Below are 9941 nucleotides of genomic sequence, written 5' to 3'. Positions count from 1 at the left end.
GTGAGCGGGGGCCCGGGCGTGGCTGCAAGCTCCGGGCCGTGCACAGGAACCCCCGAGGCCAGGCGGGGCGGCTGCAGGCAGGGCGCTCTCCCGGGCGGGCTGGAGCCCTGCTCTTGCTGCGGGGGGGGAGCTGAGCCGCAGGGGAAGGAAGTTGCGTTGGCCCCAGCTAGGGTAAGAGTCGGTGCCCCGGGGGGGGCCGGGGGGGCTGTTCGGTGCATCCCTCTCGCGCTGCTATTCCGGAGCAGGGCGCTACGGGCATCGCACGCCCCCAAAGCCTGGGCTCTGCGAAGCTGGGGACGCTGCTGCTGGGATTGACAAGGATGCTGGAGCCAGGCGGATCTTGGGGCGCAGCTGGTGGGATGCTTCTGGGGAGCGGTGGGAGGCAGCGTGGAGAAAGTGGGGTAACCTCCTACTGTGAGCGTGGGGGCGCGGAGATGAAGCTATGCCAGTCCGTTCTGATTCTCTCCTCCCAGCCCATCCTGCCCCACTTACTGGGGGCTTGGCTGGCTTGGTTTGGGGTTGTTTGATGTGCAGTTGTGAGCCGTTGGGAACAAGCTGTATCTGTCCCCGCCAAAGAGGAGAATCGGTTTCATTCACACACACCTGCCTCCACCCCTGGGGCTCTGGCAGTCTGCTCTTTGAATGATCTATTTGTCTCTTCCCACCCCCAAAGCTTTCTTAAGTTGGGCAGTTTGGACCTGCCCTGTGACACAGTCCCTCTCAGGGGAGCAGGCTGCTTTGGGGGGTGGCCATTTGTGGGGGCAGGAGGACTCACGCCACAGCGTTACCCAGGTCCCGGAGATGGCACGCGCCTGTTTGGTTTGTGTTTCTGGGGCTGCTCCGCTCAACAGCCCTCCCTTGCCAAACTGGGGAGCAGGGAACATTCAGGTCCCTTGGGCTGCGCTGAGTCTCCAACACGCCTCTGATCAGCAAACTTATTTCCCAGGGACTGTCTTGTCCCATCCCTTGCGTGTCTTAGACCAGGGGTTGTCCAGCTTATGGCTTAGAGCCTCCCTATCCCCTTTACAATCACCCATTGTCCTTGGGGCTGCTGCCGAAGTCGCTTAGGCACCAGACTGACATTAGGGAAGTCTTGATGTATTTTTAGCTGTGTTTGACTGTGCGTTCGCAGCCCCTGGAGGGAAAGGAGGGGTGGCCATTCAGCCCGCCAGGGATCTAGAGAGCGTTCTGCAGCTAGTCTTCAGTTGATAACCTAGGATCTACCACCCTGGAGTCTCTCTTCTCGAGTTGTAAACTGCTCCTGAGAGCAAAAGGGGAGGTGGCAGCTGAGTCCTGGAGTTGAGAGCTGTGACCCTCGCTGGGCGGCTTAGCACTTACTCTTTAAAAAAGGGGGTCTAATAGCATGGAGGTGACCCCAGCGCACCGTTTGTGGTCAGGCACAGCACTGCTGGTGAGCCACTGCCTCAGTTTCCCCTCACCCAGGGTATAAACAAGTCCAAGCAGGCCTTTCGAGTAGTAAAGAGCACCCTCTTTGGAAGGTGTTGTTTATTTAACCAAAAAGGGCAACAGGAAAACAAACAGAAGCTTCCGTCAGCTACCCCATCAGGAGTTCTCTGCCAGTGGTTTGATCAGTCTGATCTCCCCTCACTAGCCCTGGAGCCCTCTCACGCCGAATTCCCTGCCTGGAGCTTGGGCCTCTGCGCGTTCGGCCGGATGCCAGTCTTGCCCAGACAGTGTGCCGCTCTTTGCTGAGCCAGGACATCCCACGCCCAGTTCGTTCTCCTGGGCTCTCTAGTGCCTTGCGTGGCAGCACTGTGGTCTGGGCCTGTTCCTCTGCCTGTGAGCCTCGCTCTCCAGGGAGATGCCACTGGGAGCAGCATCCGCCTTCCAGCCTGAGCCCTGCTAAGCCTTTATTAGGCCCAGACGCTCGTTACCTAATTAACTGTCACCCAGCTATGTAGGCAGGTAGTCACGGGGGGATCTGGGTTGGCTCATTCTCCTTAGTGGAGCCTGTCATAGGTAGGCTGACCCCCCCCCCCAGCCCCCATGACAGCGGGCAGTCTAGCTAGAAATGATCCAGGAAAGTGGGTTCTAACGCATGTACAGCTTAGTCTCCACTTAAGTGTAGCTATTTCATTTGGGGTGTGACTTTTGTATTTCTGACATCGCCGTACTGGTGTAAGCCCGAGTGTGAACATGCTGATATTGGTCTAACCGATATCCCTTGTGCCAGGTGCATTGAACACACTTTTGCTGGTGATAACAGTATATTGGTATAGCTGCCCTGGCAAAGCCGTCCCAGTATAGCCCTGGTTTTATGCCAGTCTCCCAAACTGGCATAAGCTGTACCAGTATAAGCACTCAGAACTATATAACCGCATCCTTGCTCGGAGGGGTTTGCTGGTTTAACTACCAACTGTCCTGATCGAATTATACTGGGCAGAACCTACCTAGTGTGGACAGGTTTTACCCAGGTGAATACACTGCAGCTGCGGGCTTTAGGAATGCTGAAGAAAACCAGGTTTGTGTGCTGCTTTCTGTTTTAAAGGGCCGCTGCCAACTTTCTTTTTTTTCCCCCCACTGGGTTTTTTAAAAATTCCAGTATCTGACAGAGCCCTCCTATAAATAGCAAGTCCTGGAACTTTTTAAACATGCTCTCCAAAGAGAGAGCTAAGGCCCTGATCCCGCAAAGACTTGGACACTGGACCTCTCACTGCCCGAAGTGAAGCACCTGCATAAGGCTCTTGGGATGGTGGCCTGAGCAGACAGGAAGCAGCGAAACTGATGGTAAAGTTCTGTCGAATGCACAGAGGTAACAGCCTGGAAACAAATCATATCAGTTTCATAGATTTCCCCCGCCCCTCCAGGCCTGAGCGGTTCATTATGATCTTCTAGTCTGACTTCCTGCATAACGTAGGCCGGAGAATTTACCCTGTGAAATTAAGGATGCCCCCTTTAAATCTGAATTTTCTTATGCTGATCACGGAGGCATTGATAATATATGGTAAATGACCTCTGCATCAGCGAGCCCTTTTGCTTCTGTTGCACTGGAAACATTCACTCCGTTTTACATAAACGTACATAAAACAGGGTTCCTGCCCAAAGCAGAGCTGCTCCCCAGGGTCAGACTGAATGCACCATTCTGCAAAAACTCCTACCTGGCGGTCATGAACCTCAGTCAGAATTTCCTCTTTGCAAGAGGAATCAAAACCAATAATGAATGTAAAGTTCCCTTTAGAGAAGTTCCACGTGCGGCATAGTAAACAGCTGGTCAGGGTTATTCTTGGGTTCCGCCCGCCGCCCCACTCCCTATACCAAAGGACTTTGGCAGAACTGAAATCTTGTAACACACTACTTCTCGACTTCATAATGGGTTTCAGTTCTTAGTTTCCGCAGGGCACATCAGAACAGTGATGTGAGAAGGTAAACGATTTGCATAGATGCCTGTATGGTAATAGACTGCGTGCATTAATATTGTTATAAGAAAGGGACACGGTGAGCGTGGATTTGTCTTTCTGTTGTTCTAAATGAGCCAGTCAAATGCACTTTGAGTGAATAAACTGCTACGTACTGGCAAGACCCTGAAAGTTCCCCACAGTTACATTAATCCAGTCGAGACTCTGGTGAGTAAATGAATGTGCCTTGCAAGTGATTGGGATGAATTTGCTGCTCCTGGGAATGAGGAGCTGACAGCACTGGTAGGGACTAGCCTTACTAATGACAGGTCCTGTATAAACTTCCCAGGTGGTGCTTGACCAGGGCATCTCAGTGCTCAGCTGCCGGGCCCGTCCTGTGGGCGCTAGTGATGCCAAACGATGTGATGGCTTTTGTGACGTGGGTAAAATCCACGACACGTTAGATAAATCTAAATTTGTGCCATTTCTAACTCAAGAGGGGCCAAAAACTAACAGCCAGCGTTCACTTCTTGTTCTGTAAGCGGTACAGCTCTGACTCCTCCGTGCTGAATCCAGCTGCCTGACAGCAGTTATCACAGACATATTGTCTTTACCAGCCTTAGCCGGTGACCCCAACACCCCCACCCCCAAACTTGCCCAACCCGTGAGCTTGGCAACTCCCAGCCCCCCGCCTTAGTTCAGCGGGCTAAGAACATCCATTTATTCCTTTAAGGAGACAAAACTGTAAGGAGGTTGTCACACCAGCTGGAGCTGACATTCTCTTGTTAACACGACATTATTAACAAACGAAGATTGGACTTTGAGTTCACGGATAAGAGAGAGAGTTAGAAATGGTTACCGGCAAATAAAAGTGAAATCACACATCTAAAACTTCAGTCTAACAAGCTTTGGTTCAGTGCTTTGTCCAAGATGGCTCGTCTCGCCCACGGTCTTCCTGCAAGACGGTGTGAATCCCTCCTTGGTCGGGATCTCTTCCAAAGGCCCAAAGATGCTGGTTCCTTTGGCTTCTTAGGTAAAAAAGAGAACTTGGCGTTCTCTGCCTCTTTCTTTTATAGGCCGTTGACTCTTTGAAATGGGTTTTTCTGAAAGATGCCCCCACGGTCAAACTCATTCAAGCCGTGAGAGGGGCGACACGGAGTCTGGTAGGGAAGAAGGCTCCCTGCTCTCTTCCCCCACCTGTGTTTGCTGAAATGCAAATTCTTTGATTTCCTGCCATCTCCCCCGCTGCCGTGATGGTAATGGCCCTGTTCTCTACATAGGTATAAACTGACGTAAACACTCATTCCTATGTTCAGACTGGGCATGTTTAACAACTTTGCCTAGACAGGGCTGCCTGGTTTTAGACAAGTAACATCCTACAGGGGGAATTTATAACTTCACATATAATGTTGCTACCTATGCATTTCACCGTGATCTCATTGACCAGGGTGGTGGTAGTTTTCAAATGAGACCTCACAAGGTATATTTTGTATGAAGACTATCACAATGGTGTGTAGGGTGTGGATACAGGGCGCTTTGGAGTGCAAGCAGGGATCAGCATGTTCTGAAAATCCAGGCCTCCTTCACGGTGTCTAAACTTGCGATCCAGAATTCTTAGTCTTGGAAATCTTGGCTGTAGCCAGGAGTTGAGCTTGGTCCTCTTCTTGTGTGCCTGCCTGCGTGTTACTCAGAGCATCTGCAGTAGGGAACACGTGTTTCTACAGCACAATCTCTAGCCCCTGGTCCAGCGGTTAGGGTAGAATTTGGGAGACCTCGATTCGAGTCCCTGATCTGCCACACACTCTCTAAGTGACCTTGGGCAAGTCACTTTAAGTCTCTTTGTGGCTCAGTTCCCCATCTGTGCAGTGGGGATAACTGTGCCTTGCCTCACTGGGTTGGTGTGAGAACAAATGTATTAAAGACCAAGGCACCCATATCCTATGGTGATGGGTGCCTTTTCCCATACATAGCTAGAACATACTGTATCATTCTAATGGAAATGGGAAAGATCTTGTTTTAGCTGGTGAAACCAAGGGGGAGCCTAGGTTTCAGCTCAACCAGCCAAACTGAGGAATAACTCCAACTTGCCCTGTTTACACTAAGATTCTACAGTTTGAGACCAATCATGGTGCAAACCCCCTCACTTTCCCTAGTGTAGACAAGGCCACTGAGTTGTCTGTTTTAGAGGGAGGAAGTGACTGGTTCCTGCATGGCTCAGATGCAGGATCACAGTCCTGGTCTTGACGTCCTTCTGTTTGAGCAGATGGCTGTGTGACGTACGACAAGACCGGCAGGTGTCTTCTTTCAGCAGCAGATGCATGGGTGTAGCTGGGCCACGGGGATGAAAGGAAACTGCTCACGTATCGTCGTTGTCCTTGTGTTCTTTCCAAAATAAACAGTGTGGTTAATTTTGACCTCCGGCTCAAGTGCTGTAGCTTTCTGTATCTAAGAGTGAAGCCTAATGGTCTGGGAAAAGCTTGAACTGCTACAAAGCTCAGCAGATCATCTGGTTAACGGTGCTGTGAATTCATTTTCCCCCACCCCCACCCCAAGTCAGGGTCTTTGTCCTAATAGCCAAAGCCCTTGCTTGGGTTTGGCCAATGCTCTCACTCTGGAACCAAGACGGCCACGTTCCACTGAAACAATGAAGCCGATTGTGGAGACGCACGGGGCAGGACGTGCCTCTTGCCGCTGTTGTTTCAGGCTCTCTGCAAACTCTTGCATCAGATCTGCTTGGTTCGTGTTTTCCAGGTTTTCTTCTCGCCATAAGGGTGAGAGGTGAGATTCTGGAGCACAGAGGAATGAAATACACATGGGTCCTGGCCTTGAGCCTGTGCAGTAGCCCCCAGATCTGTTGCAGAGGGGGAGGGTAACGTTCAGGCCTGCCCTGCAGGTCACGGTGGTGTTGATTCAGAAGGGGGCGCTCTTACCTCTGAATCAGTACGGAGCCAGTGGCTCAGTGCAGGGCTGGTGCGCTCTGCTGTAGGACCCATCTGTGGGATAATGCCCAGACAAGGTCCCAACCACTTGTGTTTGTCTGAGATCCCACAGCCCTCTCCTCTCAAGAACTGGCTGAATTGCGTCTCTGGTTACTGCATTCTGGGTGGTACCTAAACTTCCCCTTTACTTTTAGCTGGTTAAGATATTCCTCCCTTTCTCCCACAGTGTATGTTGCTGGTTAAAACCAGGCCATGTTCCAGCTGTGAGCTGACATGACAGAGCAGCATCTCGGGGTTTGGATCTTACAAATAGACGACATTATCCGTCTTTCCCAGCAGGAGAGAAATGGTCTTTAAGGCCGTGCCACCAGCCCCCTGTCTTGCTGCGCCACCTAACCCAGTACTTCTGTTTTGAACAACCCTTCCTATCCCCCTGCATCTGAGGATCTCCAAGCACTTTGCAAACATGCAAGAATTAAAGCCTCCCACCCCCAAGGCAATTATTACGCTCCCCCCTTCTGTGAAATAGGGATATCTCTCTGTGCCTCGGATGTCATGAAAGATCAGACAGCAAGCTTGTGTTTAGAGCTGGGAACAGAGCCCAGATCTCTTGATTTGCAGCCCTGGGGCTTTAACCACGCAGGCGTTCTCCGTCCCCGCTCTGCTTATGAGAAGAGGCAGCCCTTTCTCGAGGTGGGTGCTCCATTGCCCTTGGAGAGCCCCAGGGCCGAGCCCAGCCCTAGGAGTGTGAGAAGAGGGGCCGTGGGCATGCTCTGTTGGGACTTCCCTTCCCCAGTGACACTGCAGCTCCCACCCTAAACATGACCCGAACTGCCTCTTGCATGCCAGCCCTGCCTATTGCCCCTCCTCTAATGGGCAATCGCGCCCCCCACCCTTCCCGCTAAACACCTCCCCTGTGCCTGACCCGTCCGGCTGCCGTTTGACCCGTCCGGCTGCCCCGCGCCCAGGTGCGCTACGTGGGCTGCGCACGACCGGAGCCGCTGCCCTCAGGCGGGACTCGGCCTGCCTTAGCCCCAGCCCCCCTTTGGGCACGTCGTGGAAGAACAAGAAAGAAGCCCGAGAACTAAGCTGCCCAGAAGTGGGTTCTCCGGACCCAGCACCCCGTGCGGCCCTGCAGTCACGCTCCCCTCTGTGGCAGCCGTTTTGCAGGCCGTGCTACGTGGAAACCGTGAGATCAGCAAACAAAATGACCCCGGTTTATTTTTAAGGAAGGCTTTTTAAAAAAAAAAAAAAAAAAGCCCAGCTTTGCAGCGTCCCGAGTTTCCAGCATTGACCAAGGCAGAACAGTTTCTCGGCCGCGCTCCATACGTTCTCCTGCTCAGTCCTTAATGCGAGAGCAAAAGGGAAGTAGGTTACAGGCAGAAGGTCACATGCGTACATAACTGCCTAGGGTTTCCCGCAATACTGTGGGATGTTTGTGAAACATCCCTAAGTAACAGCAGCTGCTTCTGTTAAAGTGCCGGCTCCGTCCGCAGTTATTCTTGGGGCTGGCAGATGTGCGTTTCCTTGGGTCCGGGTCCAAGTGACGCCTAACCAGTTATTCCTTCCAAAGGATCTAAATATCCTCGGTGATCCTTGTCTGAGGCTCATTTGCTTGTGAAACATCTGTCGGGGAGCTTCCCGCAAAGTGCCTCTGGAGCCTTCAGAATCCTTGGCGATGTGGAATCGGACCCTGGCCACGCCGCTGCTTCCCATCATTACCTATGAGCCTTTGCTGTAATCAACTGATGCGAGTCTCCTTGTCTTGCCTGTACCTAACTGAGGCCCACAGCCAGAGGTTTGGGCGTGTTGATCTAGGTGGAGGGCTCTAGGTTCTGGTGGTGTTAATTCAACACTTCCCTTTGCCTAGCATTGGGCCGTCTGCTTTGAAGTGCCCCCTGCCCAGGAATCCGGAGTCCAGAACTTGCAGAGTTGAACCTTTCACGCTTGTCTCATGCACTAATTAACTTGAGGGGAGTTTTTCTCTCACGCCAGGCCTGACCCTGGTTGGTGACGAGGTTATCTAAAGAGCCATCCGAGTGCAAGCAGTAATAAAGCCAAAAGTGCTCCAGCCGGCATGAGTCTGGATGAGCCTGGCTCAATAGAGTTAAGCTCCTGCGGCTTTAACGAGTAGCGTAGCGGGTGATGCTCTGATCCTTTCTAATCCAGTGGCACTAGGCTCGCAGTGCAACTACACCAAGTCTGGAGGCATCATGGGGCCTAGTCTCGAGACCGACATGCTGTCCTTTATTGTAAGCATCTGCACGACGATCGGGGTGAGACAGTGTGGTCCTGTTTTATTGGTAGAGTTGGGTGCTGAACCAGGGCCAGGACAGCTGGGATTTCCAAAGGGATGTAGGGGAATTAGGCACCCAAGTCCTATTGCTTTCTTATTCTGCCCAAGGCTTTGGCGCCGTTCAGGGACAGGGTTTAAAGTCGTGTCTGCGCAGTAAGGCGGAACTAACCAGCATGGCTAAGGTGGTGTTTTAAGCCTTGTCTGCACTAGGGGATTCTTACAAAAATTCCCCACCGTCGTTATCTCAGGAGCGACCGCAACATAGGGTGCTCATTGAGTAGTACACGGCGTGGGCTTTCTTCATAGACCAAGCTGCCCGGTAGAGGGCACCCTTCTGCTGAAACAGACGGGGAATTTTGGCTTCTCTGGCCCTTTAACTTCCACTTGTGGGAAGGGAGAGACCTTGGTTTAAAGTCTCTGCTGAACCTCAACAACTAGGTTGGAAGGACTTGTTTGTAATCAGAGGGCTTGTGCTATGTGACCCACGAAAAGGAATGGGAGGGGGGCGAAAGAACCTCTTTGCTCTCCATGCAGGCTGCCCACGCTGGGGGTTACAAAGTGGATAGGGAAAGTGGGCTACCCCCTGCACTGGAGCAATGAGTGGGTAAAGCCTTCGCTCAGCCTACTCCACATTGCAGTCCCTGCAGCAGAGCTGTTGTGGAGTGGGACGTGAGCAGTGCGGGGGAAAGGAGGGACGTGGCTTAGTATCCCCCACTCCAGAGCAAGTGGAAAGCAGACACCGAATGATTATTTGTATTGCAGTGGGGCCTAGGAGCACTAGCCATAGGGCAGGCCCCCGTTGTGCTAGGCACTGTACGAGCACAGAACAAAACGCTGCCTGCCCCAAAGAGCTGACAGTCCTGTGACCGAGAGTCACAATTTGGGCCTTGCTCCTGGATCCGTCCAGCTGCATGCTGCCCCTTGCGCTGGGCAGATTGCACCATTACTATCCCCAAACAATTGTGAGTGGCGGTCAGTTTATCCCTCCGCCCACGGAGGACAGGAACACTAAATTCCATGTTAAGTCAGACAGACAGAGAAAGGGAGAGTTAAACATTTGCTGGGTGGCCGTATCACGCCCAGCTGTCCTCTTTGGACTGTTGCTTACCTGATAAGGAGAAGGGAACGTGCTGAAATAACTGAATTGCTTTTTATTTCTGCTCCTGCCTTGGTTAGGCTTTAAAACGAGTGAGTGTTTGGGTTTTATGAACTTCCTGCTAGCACAAAGATCTGTTCACTAGCCCCACCTGGGAAGTAAACAGCCGTGTCTGTAAGATGTTCCCATACTATGATTCCAGACAAGGCGTACAAATGTAGCTAGGAAGCAGCTAGGAACAAAGCTGAAATTGA

The 9941-nt window shown here is 52.2% G+C and overlaps 1 protein-coding gene across 2 annotated transcripts in view; it reads left to right on the top strand.

Annotated features, from left to right (window-relative positions):
* ATP13A2 (ATPase cation transporting 13A2) overlaps positions 1-9941 on the top strand; it is a 71125-nt gene that overhangs the window by 178 nt on the left and 61006 nt on the right. Inside the window, exon 1 of one of the 2 annotated variants that reach the window (XM_037881014.2) lies at positions 64-171. The exons of the other annotated variant lie outside the window; for it this stretch is intronic. The gene's annotated coding sequence lies outside the window, so the exon portion shown is untranslated. Of the gene's footprint in view, positions 1-63; positions 172-9941 lie in introns of those variants that run through there. 2 annotated transcript variants of the gene reach the window in all.

Source organism: Chelonia mydas, chromosome 18 (assembly GCF_015237465.2).
Source record: "Chelonia mydas isolate rCheMyd1 chromosome 18, rCheMyd1.pri.v2, whole genome shotgun sequence".
Taxonomy (NCBI): domain Eukaryota; kingdom Metazoa; phylum Chordata; order Testudines; family Cheloniidae; genus Chelonia; species Chelonia mydas.
The sequence above is the reverse complement of the archived record's forward strand: the minus strand, read 5'-3'. Positions and strand labels throughout refer to the sequence as shown.